Here is a 16,908-nt window from a genome sequence, read left to right on the forward strand (position 1 = left end):
GCAGTGCACAACTTCCATCAGCTGTCTGTCAGCCATATAAAACTCAATTACACCCAGCGAAGTGAGCTGCTTATGCCTCCACCAAAAAAGTAATTTCACACCAATTAAAAGCTATAACAACAGAATCTGTGATGCGGTATCATCGACTCCTTCAATCGTGCCTGCGACCCAGACAATGTGATACAATGAGTTTATGAACATGAGAAGATGGATCCTGATCTTTGTTCTGTGGTAATGGTTAGACTTGAGAAAAACTAACATTTGGGAATACATATTGTCTTTCTGAGACGAAAAGGAAACAAACATAATGAAAAGAGAGGGGGGGAAAACACACACTACTAAGGGAGAGGAGAAACAAACACAGAGCAGCTGTTGAAGAGGCTAGATAATTAAAGACACAGAACAATACCTGTGTCTACCTGATTGGCTTAGATGGCCAGTGTTAAACTGACAAATTATATTTAATGGAAATTGGGTTGTCAGTGTGGTTTGATGAATTATAGAGAACAATTTGCACAGGTTACCAAATCACCTCATTGGTGCCTGTGCCAAAGGTAATTTTTTGGCATGCACCCCATAATATTTTAACACGGAAATAGCTGTTCTATCATTCAGCTATGACAGCCATTGTGTGGTTTTCAATGTAGGCCCGATTATGCTAACCTCAGGCTATTGGCTATTTAGCTCAAGCCTCTCAAAATACAACACTGCCCCTTTAAAAAAATATTTAACTGACTCGCTTTCAAAGATGTCTAGAAATGTATACATTTGTGCTCTTGTAGGAAGCAATCACCCCCCTATTGCTAACTACAAATAACTCTAACAAAGGATATGAACAAAATGTGCACACGTGGCTACATGCAGCTTTTGCTTGAATTTAGAAACAACCGCTCATTCTGTAAACACAGTCCAGTTAAAAGTAAATGGCACAGATGCTGGCAATGGTCTATTGCATATAAACCTACTGCAGCTCTGATTGGTTATGCCACACTGGTCTGTGTCGAGTACGGGCTGAGTAATGCGTGTCATTGTAATAAAATCCTACTCCGATGTGTTCTGTCTACATAAAAGTCTAGAACAGCGGTCACCAACCCATGATCACTTTGAGTTAAAATGCAAGCCAAGATTGTTTTTAACATGACTTCAAAAATGTAAGCCTATGCAACATTAACCAATTAAAAACAGTACTGGAGCAATGAAGTTGGTGCAGTAAGCTATAGGCGCAATACATTATCACAGCATATGGGCTTTGCTTGAATTGCCCTGCCAATGCATTGCTGCATTGGATGAAAAAATATAATTACATTTCAAAATTTGAAGTAGGCTATATGATCACACCGTTAATATATGCATTGTTGTATTATTTGTTAAGCACAGATGAGTGAACACACATTTCAATAATGACCTTTTTTTAATTTTCTTATTTTTTTTACTGGGCTGATGGGCTGATAGTGCCTGCATCTGATGGTCAGTCTCAGCAGAGCGAGAGAGCATAATCTTCCACTCTCTATGATTACTGAATGTGAAACAATGAAGAACTGGGCTCATTATTAATACCTGGAATGTACCTCAAACTATCTGGGTTGGCACTGTGTCTAGCAATGTACAGTAGCAGTTCTTCACTGGGTCAGAACATCTCTGTGTGCCCTACACCCTCCCAAAACTTCAAACAGGATTCCAAAGGTATCCTCAACGATGTGAACATATTACGTTAGAAGAAAAACTTGAATATCTCCTAACAAAACCGTGCATAAAAGGCAATGAAGACTATCACAAGAAGCCAATTAGAGTGATAAAACACCGTATGCATGTATTCTCTCTGCAATCCATCAAAACAAACAAATGAACTCACAATGAACACACTTTTACGTGTGGTAAACACAAATCATACACTGGTGTGATTAATTCAAATTCCACACATTTCTGTACATTTCTGTATCATGGTCAGCGGTTCATTATAGATTGTTCATCAACTTCTGCAAACTGCTTCTGTCACTCTGTAACAACCAATTTAAATCCCCAATTACTGCTGTATCACAATCTTCGGCTAAACCTTGCCTCTCTGTATCACGTGTCAACTGATCTTGTAAGTTGAGGTATTTGAAAAGAGAATGCCATCTTCCTAATCAACGAAACAAGGGATGCAGGCTCCCAAGTACAGCAGCCGTCTCTGTTTGATGCTCCATGTTTCCTCAGAAGCAGGTAGCGCCGAATACGGTGGCTGTGAATTTGTAGCGGCTAATTAGCTTCACAAGGAGCTTATTAATGCAACGCCTTTATACCCCACACTGGGTGTCCTCATGTCCTGAGAGATTTCTCCCAGACAGATACAGCAGACTGAGTCACATTCTATTATACATTCTGTTTTATGGGCTGTGACAGAGAAGAGCGGCCCAAAGACTGTTGTAACTTGACAAAAACTAATTTTGGAAACTGTCATATATCCGAGTTACAGTGACATCAGTCGATCAACAATGCAGGATATCATAAACTCGGGACCTTGTGCCCCACCTAATGCTGGGGCAATAAGGAAGATTGTGTAGACACTACTCTCTGCCGAGTCCCCAACAAAAGTATTTTCCAGGGGTAATGGAAAGAGAGCCTGTGACCCAACTTCCACTTTTGGATGTTAACGGCACTGTCTTTGTTAAAAAGGCGACACTCTATTTAACTCCTCCTCTACATTTACTGGATTGGTTGAACAGTGCAGAACACATTTTTTTCCCTTCTCGTCAAGATCAGTATGTAGGGGATCTTGTTTCAGGCATTTATTTTACGCCTGCTACGTTAGGTTATGTACACACAGACACAAAGTTGTTGGCTACTATCTAAGCCTCGGTGTGTGAGCCTGTGTGGAACGTGGACTATTGACAAAGCTGTGTGGTTGAAGAAGATGAAGGAGGTATCCATTTGAATGCCCCGTGTCCCGTCTGTCCCATTGTGATTGGTATCAAATAATGTATCTTTCTGATGTGAAAAGGGAGACAAAAATCATTGTGGAAAGAATGGGGGACGTCGATAAGCCCAGAGAATTATTATTGCACAGCGATATGAAACGTGGCAAGAGCAGAATATAAATGAAGCTTAATGCGTTTTCCACATAGATTGGACACAGTCTTAACTGAACAAGAAGGCGACAAGTTTATTTTTTCCTAGGCAATAGGCATTTTTCCATCGAGGACCTGTGTTTTGTTCTCAACATTAGGCAGTCTGTTCACAAGTTTCTGCATGAGCAGTTGCAAATGGGAAAATGTTTAGAAAAGGAAGAGATTGGGCAAAAATATATCAGGCATTTTAGATATCAATGGGTGTCTAGCTATTGAACCTCCTTTTAAGCCTCCCATATGTCAGCATCAAAGGCACACATTACTCACTACACACACACACTAGGCTACTTTACTCTCAAAGATCATGTGGGTTCATTTTGAGGTTTGATAAAGGTTTGGTTGTGCCTTCATCATGGATGAATAAGCATACAGTATGTGCACATTCTGATATTGTATTCCTGTGTTGTCACGTGAGACATTTTCTTGTCAGGAATTAATTAAACATCAAGCTGGGTCATGATACTGCTTTTCATACACCCAGGACAACACTGCTATCTGCACCCAAGCATCTCCGCAAGGATCACACAGCATAACACTTGACTGCTGTTGCAGAAGTCTGCAGGAAGACAATTTAGTCTCTGCTTTGAGTGAATGTTATTTTCTTCTACTGTTTAGTTGTGTTTTATGAAAATTCCCTAAATCAACACTTTCTTGGTATTTATTTAACTAGGCAAGTCAGTTAAGAACAAATTCTTATTTTCAATGATGGCCTAGGAACAGTGGGTTAACTGCCTGTTCAGGGGCAGAACGACAGATTTGTACCTTGTCAGCTTGGGGGTTTGAACTTGCAACCTTCCAGTTACTAGTCCAACGCTCTAACCACTAGGCTACCCTGCCGCCCTGTTTTCTTGTGTTTTATGAAAATTCCCAAAATCAACACATTCTTGGTAAAAGAAAAAAATCAACTGACCTGTCGGAGGGCATCTAACATTGTCACTGACAGTGTTTGGTTCTCTCTTGGATGAAGCAGTAGTTGGGAAAACAAAACTCTTCTAAGCAAAGGGGCTCCTGGAAAGTTTATCTCATGCATTTTCCAATATGTAAGGGAGCCTGCCTCACTGTCTGCCACCGAAATACACAATTTTTTCCTTTTCCTTATCTGAAAAGTCTGGGACAGTGGCTCACTTAAAAAAGCACCCTAGAGTCTTCATGGCCTTCTTTAGCTGGAACTGGCACATTCTTGAGAATGAGACATAGTCGCACCAGAGTCAGACTGGCATTGCTATACAATTGACTGCAGTTTTGAAACAACTGCTGGCCAGATGGTATCCATGTTATTATCACCAATGAACAGGTTCCTCATCTCAGGGTTAAAGTTCAATACTTGTCATCTCAATAGTCCAGAAAGGTCTGTTGTAAATATTTGTAATCTTATTAGTCCAGAATAGTGTATGCTATGGATTCAGTGGAGGCCTCACATCTCACATCTCAGGTGTCAAATAAAGAGACAATGACACGAAGAGTAATGTGGTCTACCTGTGGGGTCTGGTGACTGAACACCAGTACAGGCTCACAGTGCAGTCTATCGTTTTACAAAGTAGGATTATGAATGCATGGTGTATTTATTATTACTTTTATTATCACGTGTTTGACTTTTCTATTATTTCTCTCCTCAGGTCTCTTGGCCCTCCCACCCCTACAGGAGGGCAGGTCCCGCTCAGCTCAGCCCAGTCCAAGCTCTTCTCTGTCCTGGCACCCCAATGGTGGAACCTGCTTCCCCCTTAAGCTAGGACAGCAGAGTCCCTATCCATCTTCCGAAAACATCTGAAACCCTACCTCTTCAAGGAGTATCTTAAATAATCCCCCTGGTCACTTCGACCCCCCTCTACTGAAAGCTAAATTATTGAGGAAAAATGTACTTTCTATGCCTGTGATATGCGGTTGTCTCACCTAGCTATCTTGATGAATGCACTAACTATAAGTCACTCTGGCTAAGAGCGTCTGCCAAATGCCTAAAATATTAAATGTAAACAATCAAGTAGTGATTTCCGACACTGCACACACACAATCCCTTGCTTCCAATACATTCCAACCGATTCCAATACAACACGTTGTTAACATAGGTGATTGATTATTGAACCAGCCACATACCACCTGCGTAGCAGTACAGTAGAGAGAACATTTCCTGGTATTAACAAAGGTTTACCTCAAAGACAATGGGAAATAAGGGAGGAAAATAGGGGGAATTGTTGGGGGCTATTGGGACGGAGTAGCCTGAGTAATTGTGTGGTGTTGTTGGCCTAGAGGTGTGGGTGACGTCATTGGGAGTGGAGATTCCGCTCACCCCTTGGCCTAGGTAGGATGGAACGATGGGCAATAAATCTAAGCACCTCTTGACATGATGAAATATGTCCGTATCACCTTGAGATCCATGAGCTCCATTTATTCTCTGCACCACAAGGTCATGGTGGAGATGTATCTGTCAGAGAGATTCAGTCTTTTACTACTCAGTGGCTTGTGTCCCTCCCATTAGTGAACTAGACTAGAGAACACCCTAAACAGTAGTTGATGTGTGGATCATCCCGATTTCTCCCTCCCCATGGTTTAGGGGTTCTACAGTGGGATCTACATGCATGCCCTCGCGCTAGTCTTTCCTAGTGTCTTAATAATAGGGGGTTGGAAAAGTATCACAAGCCAGTACTAACACCAATACCAATATCAGTTCCGATACATATGCAGAGTCCAATTCTGATTCCAATTCCAATACCCAATACCAATATCAAGTTAAACAATTACAGAGAAAAAGTTGTCAACTGTCAAGGAAAGATTATTTTGACTAGACCATACTGAGACCAACCACCCAATTCACAAATGCTTTGCCCGCTAATATCCATGTACAGTTGAAGTCGGAAGTTTACATACACCTTAGCCAAATACATTCAAACTCAGTTTTTCACAATTCCTGACATTTAATCGTAGTAAGTATTACCTGTCTTAGGTCAATTAGGATCACCACTTTATTTTAAGATTGTGAAATGTCAGAATAATAGTAGAGTGAATGATTTATTTCAGCTTTTATTTCTTTCATCACATTCCCAGTTGGTCAGAAGTTTACATACACTCAATTAGTATTTGGTAGCATTGCCTTTAAATGGTGTAATCGCCACTCCAATACATTGGCTTTGTTGTCCTTAAGCCATTTTGCCACAACTTTGGAAGTATGCTTTGGGTCATTGTCCATTTGGAAGACCCATTTGCGACCAAGCTTTAACTTCTTGACTGATGTCTTGAGATGTTGCTTCAGTATATCCACGTAATTTTCCTCCCTCATGATGCCATCTATTTTGTGAAGTGCACCAGTCCCTCCTGCAGCAAAGCACCCCCACAACATGATGCTGCCACCCCTGTGTTCCACTGTTGGGATGGTATTCTTCGGCTTGCAAGCCTCCCCTTTTTCCTCCAAACATAACGATGGTCATTATGGCCAAACAGTCCTAGTTTTGTTTCATCAGACCAGAGGACATTTCTCCAAAAAGTACGATCTTTGTCCCCATGTGCAGTTGCAAACCGTAGTCTGACTTTTTTATGGCGGGTTAGGGGCAGTGGCTTCTTCCTTGCTGAGCTGCCTTTCAGGTTATGTCGATATAGGACTCGTTTTACTGTGGATATAGATACTTTTGCACCTGTTTCCACCAGCATCTTCACAAGGTCCTTTGCTGTTGTTCTGGGATTGATTTGCACTTTTCGCACCAAAGTACGTTCATCTCTAGGAGACAGAACGCGTCTCCGTTCTGAGCAGTATGATGGCTGCGTGGTCCCACGGTGTTTATACTTGCATACTATTGTTTGTACAGATGAACGTGGCACCTTCAGGCATTTGGAAATTGCTCCCAAGGATGAACCAGACTTGTGGAGGTCTACAAAAAAAATTCTGAGGTCTTGGCGGATTTCTTTTGATTTTCCCATGACGTCAAGCAAAGAGGCACTGAGTTTAAAGGTAGGCCTTGAAATACATCCACAGGTACAACTCCAATTGACTCAAATTATGTCAATTAGCCTATCAGAAGCTTCTACAGCCATGATATAATTTTTTTTGAATTTTACAAGCTGTTTAAAGGCAGAGTCAACTTAGTGTATGTAAACTTCTGACCCACTGGAATTGTGATATGGTGAATTCTAAGTTAAATAATCTGTCTGTCAACAATTATTGTAAAAATGACTTGTGTCATGCACAAAGTAGATGTCCTAACCAATTTGCCAAAACTACAGTTTGTTAAGAAGAAATTTGTGGAGTGGTTCAAAAACTAGTTTTAATGACTCCAACCTAAGTGTATGAAAATGTCCGACATTCCAAATCATGTCCAATCAATTGATTTTACCACAGGTGGACTCCAATCAAGTTGTAGAAACATCTCAAGGATTAAATGGAATCAATGGAAACAGGATGCACCTGAGCTCAATTTCGAGTCTCATAGCAAAGGGTCTGAATACTTATGTAAATAAGGTATTTCTGTTTTTTATTTATCAAAAAAACAACTAATTCTATAAACCTCTTTTCACTTTGTCGTTATGGGGTATTGTGTGTAGATTGATGAGTATTTTTTTAATTTTTTTATTGAATCCATTTTAGAATAAGGCTGTAACGTAACAAAATGTGGAAAAAGGGAAGGGGTCTGAATACTTTACGAATGCACTGTATATGGCTGGTGTGTGAGGGGTCAATAGGGACTTAATTGAACTGACAGGCTTAGCTGAGCAAAATGCTCATCGGTTTATTGGCACTGGTTGTGAAGAAGGGACTGAGGAATGTATAGTTGAAAAACAAGTTTTAATGACTCCAACCTAAGTATATGTAAACTTCCGACTTCAACTGTATAGCTTGTCTTGACAACTCTTAAACGATTGTAATTAACAAAAGTGTGCTTTTAATATGCATTTGATCTTGGCCCTGTTCTGAATGCAGAGACTTAAAGAGAATAAAAGTGAGCATCCTTTTAATGAGCTTACCACAAATCTTACCACAAATATCCTCTCTTGAGTTTTGCTTTCAGGTGCCCTGACCTGTACAAAATAATGTGATGAGACTGAGTAGGAGAGTGGTAGTAATTAGTGAATTTAACAGACACTTTTGGCATTTCTAAAAGTAGGCACTCAAAAAGAATTCTCCCTACTTACAGATTCAGAAAATGGAGGGGGTTTGAAGACTTCCATACTACAGTTCATTCTTCAAAGAGTTAAAAATGATGTGCTGTGGATATTGCAATTGTACGGTCTTGTTGACTCCTTTGCTATCTGAGGTAAGATCGGTAGTCTGCAGGTCATGAAGTTCACAATACTGTATATCTACGAAGAATATATCACATAACGTCTAATAAAAAGTATTTGGCCCCTAGGGAGCTAGGGGGACAAAGTTGCTCTATAAAGTTGATCTGTAATTACTGTTAATCTTATAATGGGAATTTTTAAGACTGAAGTTTAAGACTAAAGTGAACAACATAATGAACAACATAATGTTTGGCATATTTTGAGTCTGTGTAATACAAATCATTTCCAGTGTTCTATTTGTAACACAAGACACTCGACTTGTCGATTATTCTCCTATCTGTTGATTGTGGTTGACACCAGACTGGAGGTACAAGGACCAAGGACACACTGATTACTATCTGTTGATTGTGGTTGACACCAGACTGGAGGTACAAGGACCGAGGACACACTGATTACTATCTGTTGATTGTGGTTGACACCAGACTGGAGGTACAAGGACCGAGGACACACTGATTACTATCTGTTGATTGTGGTTGACACCAGACTGTAGGTACAAGGACCGAGGACACACTGATTACTATCTGTTGATTGTGGTTGACACCAGACTGGAGGTACAAGGACCGAGGACACACTGATTACTATCTGTTGATTGTGGTTGACACCAGACTGGAGGTACAAGGACCGAGGACACACTGATTACTATCTGTTGTATTGACGACATTCTATGAAGGTTGTGATTCTGTAGTAGCTGACAAAGTCAATGCCTTTAGTTTTGACTTCCTAAAAGCCCCCCAGGCTGGTGTTTACAGAACATTTGGTGCTGTCTCATTGGGATAAAAGGGCCTGCTCAGAGAAGGCCAGTTAGACATTTTCTCTGCTTCTGTGCTGGGTGGTGTCTCCCTGTTGCAACTTATAATAAACCAGATCGATTCTTTATTGACTTTATCAGCGACTGCTCTCCTTTTTGTTCACCTGGAAATTTCTAATACAAACCTCATATTAATATGTACAATTCCACTTGTGTAGTATAAAATGAACTTAACTGCATCACTATGCAAATGCAATGCAATCATTAAAGTAGCATGTAACATATGCAATGCTGTTACTTGGGTATTTACAGTGTTACACAGGTAGAGAAACTTCATGTTCGGGGTTACCGTTGCTTCTGATTTGGTGCGTTAGTGCCATAACAAACATTTGCTGTACGGTATGTAATGTGAGAGCCAAAACCTACACAACTCCCCCATACTCAAGTACAATCAATGATAATATCAGCAAATGTCATAAGGTCTCAGAAGTCAATTCCTCATTGACATATAGATTTATGAACTAGCAGGTTGAATGCTTTTCGCCTAATTGGTCATTAAATCAAAAGCCTTGGGTTTGGATTGCAGTTTTGCATATCTGAAGGGCTGATATTTCATAAAAGTCAACAGCCAAGGTTCAGTAAACAGTAAACGGAGGCCATTAAGACTGCGGAAATAATTAGCTTCCTTAAAAAACAAACATTTTTTAACCACATGTTATGAGAATTCTGTTAAGATTAATTGAATGCTCTATTAAGTATTTATGGTCAATTAAGTTCAATTATCAATTCATATCTCACATTAATTACAGAATATTTTATGAAGTAAGGAAGTATTTGACAACAAATACAACATATTTAAACCTATTCTCTCTGAAATGTCCGTTTGAGCTGCTGAGACTCAAATAATTCTAATGAAAGTGTGTCTGGTTCGGACATCTAGCAACTTCCAGGGGGACTATATCTCTCTAACTGATTTCAAATCATTTGCATTTACATTTGCAATTAGATGCTATTATTTTTCGTTGACCACAGGCAGAATAATAACTACCCATCATGCTCAGGATATATTTGAAGGGAATAATTCAATCACAGCACATTGCATTCTGAAGCACACAGAAAGTAACAATACCTAGCCCTACCACAGTTAGGATATAAAGAAATTCTGTGAGAGAGTATTGTGGTTTCTCTGAAAAACAGAAGATTTGCAATAAGTCAATAGGTCCTTATGGCCTCATTTATAGTATTGATTAGAACAAGAAAGGAGGACTATTAACATTGATGAGCTAAAGAAGGTCCCAATTACCAAAAATACTCATTGACCCCATTGATCTACAATGATCTGGTACGTTCTAGGAAATTACGTAAGCTCATTGTTTCAAATGACCATGGACACGTTTGTGGTAAATCAAATGTAAATCATGGAAATATGGAGTAAAAGGGATATTACATGCAGACTAATCCCGCAGTGAATTGTGGGATTCTGACTGTGCACCACTAAATTCCCACATCGGTAAAAAATATTGAGAGAACATTTGACAAACCATCCAACAGCATGGTACATTTGATCTATTTTAGAAACTCTTTCTACATGAGCAAATCTGGAACATGATGACAGCATGTTATTTAATGTTAATGTAAATTATGCACTATACAACAATCGCTCCACCATTTCCTGGTTGAAAAATTCTAATAGTTTGCCTAATTTCAGTTTACATGAAAAAACAAGCAAGTATAGTTTAGAGCAGTGGTTCCCAAACTTTTTATAGTCCTGTAACCCTTCAAACATCCAACCTCCAGCTGAATACCCCCTCTAGCACCAGGGTCAGCACACTCTCAAATGTTGTTTTTTGCCATCATTGCACACCTGCTACACAAATACTATACAATACATTTATTTAGCATAAGAATGTGTGAGGTTTTTTTCACAACCCAGCTTGTGGGAAGTGACAAAAAGCTCTTATAGGACCAGGGCACAAATAATAATATAATAATAATCAATAATGTTGCTCTTTATTTAACCATCTTACATATAAAACCTTATTTGTTAATCGAAAAGGGTGAATAACTCACCACAGGTTAATGAGAAGGGTGTGCTTGAAAAGATGCACATAACTCTGCAATGGTGGGTTGTATTGGAGAGTCTCAGTCTTAAATCATTTTCCACACACAGTCTGTGCCTGTATTTAGTTTTCATGCTAGTGAGGGCCGAGAATCCACTCTCACATAGGTACGTGGTGGCAAAGGGCATCGGTGTCTTAACAGCGCGAATTGCCAGGGCAGGATACTGAGCGCAGCCCAATCCAGAAATCTGGCAGTGGCTTCTGATTAAATTCAGTTTTCACAGAACCGCTTGTTACAATTTATATGAGGCTCTCTTGTTCAGATATCGGTAAGTGGACTGGAGGCAGGGCATGAAGGATAATGTATCCAGTTGTTTGTATCATCCGTTTTGGGAAAGTACCTGTGTAATTGCGCACCCAACTCACTTACTGTAGGTGCTTCGCTATATCCCATTTGACATTGTCCGTAAGCTTGAGTTCATTTGCACACAAAAAATCATACAATGATGGAAAGACCTGTGTGTTGTCTTTGTTAATACAGAGAAGAGCTTCAACTTCTTAATCATAGCCTCAATTTTGGCCCGCACATTGAATATAGTTTTGGATAGTCCCTGTAATCCTATATTCAGATCATTTAGGCGAGAAAAAATATCACCCAGATAGGCCAGTCATGTGAGAAACTTGTCATCATGCAAGCGGTCTGACAAGTGAAAATTATGGTCAGTAAAGAAAACTTTATGCTTGTCTCTCAATTTAAAAAAACGTGTCAATACTTTGCTCCTTGATGACCAGTGCACTTCTGTATGTTGTAAAAGCGTTACATGGTCATTGCCCATATCATTGTATAGTGCAGAAAATACACAAGAGTTCAGGGACCATTCCCTTGGCAGAAAGAGCCTCCCGGTGGATGCTGTTATTGTGCTGTTATTTTGCTGAACACTAGATGGTTTAATTAGATTTTTGCCGGTGAAACGAGGCTACTTAGCCGAGAAAGAAAACACACCCAAATGTATAGCCCCATTGGAAAATGTAATATGAATCACATTTTTATTTGGCGTACCGATGGCATACCCCCCAGGTGTACGTGTACCCCAGTTTGGGAATACCTGGTTTAGAGAATCGTTGTACCATCTAAACCGCTGTGAAATATACTTTTTATAACAAAAAAGATTGTATTTTCAGCTGTTTGAAGCTGGTGTACACCACCGAAAGTAAAAGATGCAAAAACGAAGCTGAAAAACTGGAGGCATATAAATAGTGCACATAGAACATATCTACTGCGTCTTTGACTTGCTTTCAATGAGAATGACAGATCTATAACGCAAATTTCTATGTGAATTTTGTTGGGTCGCCCAAAAAGTTATATATTGCAGCTTTAATCATGGTTTTCATCTTTTGAGCATGACTTCCTTCCCTGTTCTCATTTTAATTTGTGTAGAGAGCTTTACAAGGACATGTGATATGGGGAATGTCAAAGCTCCTTCAGATATACAGTATACAGTGCCTTCAGAAAGTATTCCTACTGTAGTATCTTGCATAGACCAACATATAATTGGAGGACACAGGATATAATCTTTACTTGTCATTTATTAGGAACTGATTTACACCAATATCTATCATGGAGACCAATACTAAACTAACTATCTCTATTGCTCACAGAACGGTTAGCAACCTAGGACCGGTGATAGCACGCCTATTGGTTAGATGAGCCAGCATCATTTATCACTCGATAACACATACCCCTTGACTTATTTCACATTTTGTTACAGACTGAATTAAAAATGTATTAAATTATCATATATATTTTCCCACCCATCTACACACAATACCCCACAAAGTGAAAACATGTTTTTTGAAATTGTGGCAAATTTAACAAAAATAAATTACAGAAATATCTCATTTACATAAGTATTCACATCCCTGAGTTAATACATGTTACAATCACCTTTGCTAGCGATTACAGGTGTGTCTTTCTGGGCAAGTCTCTAAGAGCTTTGCACACCTGGATTGTACAATACCTGTCCACTATTATTAAAAAAAATCTTCAAGCTCTGTCAAATTGATTGTTCCCGCTCCCCCTCCCTGACACTTATTTACACGCACCTGTCACCATCATTATGCGCAGCAGCGCTCATTGGACTCACCTGGACACCTTTGCGTTGTTGATTACCCCCTGTATATCTGTCTGTTCCTCGGTGGTGTTCATTGTGTCCATATTAGTTGTTGTTAAGTGTTCCTGTCCAGACGCTGTTCCTGTTCAATTTCATGTCCGACAGCTATTAAACCTTCACTCCCTGTACCTGCTTCTCATCTCCTGCGTCGCTCCTTACAGTAGATCATTGCTAGACAACCATTTTCAAGTCTTGCCATAGATTATCAAGCAGATTTATGTCAAAACTGTAACTAGGCCACTCAGAAACATTCAATAACTTCTTTGCAAGCAACTCCAGTGTAGATTTAGCCTTGTGTTTTGGTTAATGTCCTGCTAAAAGATTCATTCATCTTCCAGTGTCTGGTGGAAACCAGACTGAACCAGGTTTTCCTCTAGGATATTGCCTGTGCTTAGCTCCAATCCATTTATTTTTTATCTTGAAATCTCCCTAGTCCATAACAATTACAAGCATACCCATAACATGATGCAGCCACCACTATGCTTGAAAATATGGAGAGTGGTACTCAGTAATATGCTGTATTGGATTTGCCCAAAACATAACATTTTGTATTCAGGACAAAAAGTGAATTGCTTTGTCACATTAACAATATAACTTTAGTGTCTTGTTGCAAACATGATGCATGTTTTGGAATATATTATGTACAGGCCTCCTTCTTTTCATTCTGTCAACTAGGTTAGTATTGTGGACTAACTAGAATGTTGTTGATCCATCCTCAGTTTTCGACCAATCACAGCCATTAAACTGTAACTGTTTTAAAGTCACCATCGCTTCCTTCCTCTCCGGCAACTGAGTTAGGAAGGACACCTGTATCTTTGTAGTGACTGGGTGTATTGATACACCACCCAAAGTGTAATTAATAACTAGGTGCCCTCTTTGCGAGGAATTGGAAACCTCGCTGGTCTTTGTGGTTGAATATTTGTGAAATTGTGAAATGTGAAATTCACTGCTTGACTGAGGGACCTTGCAGATAATTGTATGTGTGGGGTACAGAGATGAGGTAGCCATTCAGAAATCATGTTAAACACTATTATTGCACACAGAGTGAGTCCATGAAACTTATTACGTGACTTGTTAAGCAATTTTTTTCTCATGAACTTAGGTTGAATACTTATTTTTTTATATACATTTTTTAAAACCTTTATTTAACCAGGTAGACTAGTTGAGAACAAGTTCCCATTTACAACTGCGACCTGGCCAAGATAAAGCATAGCAGTGTGAACAGACAACAACACAGAGTTACACATGGAGTAAACAATAAACAAGTCAATAACACAGTAGAAAAAAAGAGTCTATATACATTGTGTGCAAAAGGCATGAGGAGGTAGGCGAATAATTACAATTTTGCAGATTAACACTGGAGTGATAAATGATCAGATGGTCATGTGCAGGTAGAGATACTGGTGTGCAAAAGAGCAGAAAAGTAAATATAAATAAAAACAGTATGGGGACCGTACCGTCTAGCCATAATCCCAAGTACTTGTATGAGGTGGCTACCTCAAACTCTAAACCCTCAGAGGTAGTAATCACACCTGTGGGGAGAGGGGCATTCTTCTTACCAAACCACATGACCTTTGTTTTGGAGGTGTTCAGAACAAGGTTATTAAGGGCAGAGAAAGCTTGTTGGGCACTAAGAAAGCTTTGTTGTAGAGCGTTTAACACAAAATTCGGGGATTATTGTCTCAAGACATTTCACCTTTTCATTTTTTATTAATTTGTAAAACATAATACCACTGACATTATGGGGTATTGTGTGTAGGCAAGTAAAGCCAAAGAATCTAAATTGAATCCATTTTAAATGTAGGCTGTATCACAACAAAATGTAGAAAAAGGGGTGTGAATACTTTATGAAGGCACTGTACCTTTGTGAGTTTACATCCATGTCATAATCAAACATAATGGGCCATCAACGAAGCAACACGCCCTGAAAAGTGATCTATTTTTGCAGATATTGAACTTTTCCCAGCACTCCATCACACCTCTCTCATACTCATGCTGAAAAGAGATGGGAAGAAATTGAAGGCATGGTTGTTATATGGCACTTGTAAGAGTCCCCAAACTACACTTCCTGATTTATTTTGTTTTCCCTCCCTGGGCTCTTCTCCCTTACCTCTTCCTCTCTCCCTTCACAATTATCTCTTACAGCCTGTGAGGTGATGAATGGCTTTCATTTGATGTTCTCACTTACCCTCCACCGAGCACCAACAAATACAACTACAGCCGACACACAAATTGTCCCACAGAAGAGCAGTAAAAGGGGAAAATATGGGGTCTGCGAAGGACAAAGAAGAAGAGAAATCTGGCCTTTGGAAAGAAAAACATTTGCCAAAAGGTATCAGGCCTGGAAGGCTTTCTCCATGTAGTCCCTGTCCCATGAGAAATCCCCCTAGTGCTAATCTACAGTTATTACTACCGCCGATGGCAGTCTCCAAATTAAAGGAGGGGAAAAACACTTAAACCTTATCATTGCTCCTATTCCCATCTCTACTTTGTCGGAAATCATTGCTACAAAAAAAATGTATACTTCCTCATAAAAACAACGTTGTTGTCTTTAGATACGATGCTGGTCCCCGGTTTTTAATATGGAGAGACAATGTGGGAATGATCCCAACACGTCAATACCAGATTTTGGTAAGGCAAATTATGACTTGGAACACCCCCCCCCAGGATGTAACATTAGCTCACCAGAATAATTACTTTAAGGACAAGAACCTGGAAGGTTAAAGTGGGGCAATAAGCCTGGGCTGGTTAAGAATAAAAGGCTGGAGGATATAACAGAAATTATCAGAACGTATACCCAGAGTATGACAAAACATGTATTTTTACTGTTCTCATTATGTTGGTAACCAGTTTAGAATAGCAATAAGGCACCTCAGGATTGTGTGGTATATGGCCAATCTTTTACCTTTATTTAACTAGGCAAGTCAGTTAAGAACAAATTCTCATTTTCAATGACGGCCTAGGAACAGTGGGTTAACTGCCTGTTCAGGGGTAGAACGACAGATGTGTACCTTGTCAGCTTGGGGATTTGAACTTGCAACCTTCCGGTTACTAGTCCAACGCTCCAACCACTAGACTACCCTGCTAACGTCTGTATCCAGGCTCTCCGCATTGCATTGTGCCTATTGGCCATATACCACACCCCCTCTGGCCTTATTGCTTAAATCTAACTTTGTTACTAGACATATATTGTTACTAGACAACTCCCTTGGAGACAGCTTGCAATCTTTGATGAGACATGACAGGTAGTATCACAGGGAATTACTTCCCCACCATGTTTACTATATCTATATTACATATGGGGGAAATGTACTACCGTACACCAATCCAACTATTCACAGAAATATTTAATAACATTCAAAGACCATAAGCAAACATAAAGATATGTAAATCCAACTATTTGGCCCAGATGTGAAATGAGAACTGTTTCTTCTCTGACAAATTAAAAAATATAGACCTTGTTCAGAACAAGAGAGACGCAAATACCACTAATGTCTGATGTAACCTATAGGAATCTACAGCAATCGCTTGTTGAGAACCTGATCACAACCTGACCT

This window comes from Oncorhynchus keta, chromosome 27 (genome assembly GCF_023373465.1).
Source record: "Oncorhynchus keta strain PuntledgeMale-10-30-2019 chromosome 27, Oket_V2, whole genome shotgun sequence".
In the NCBI taxonomy this organism is placed as follows: Eukaryota; Metazoa; Chordata; class Actinopteri; order Salmoniformes; family Salmonidae; genus Oncorhynchus; species Oncorhynchus keta.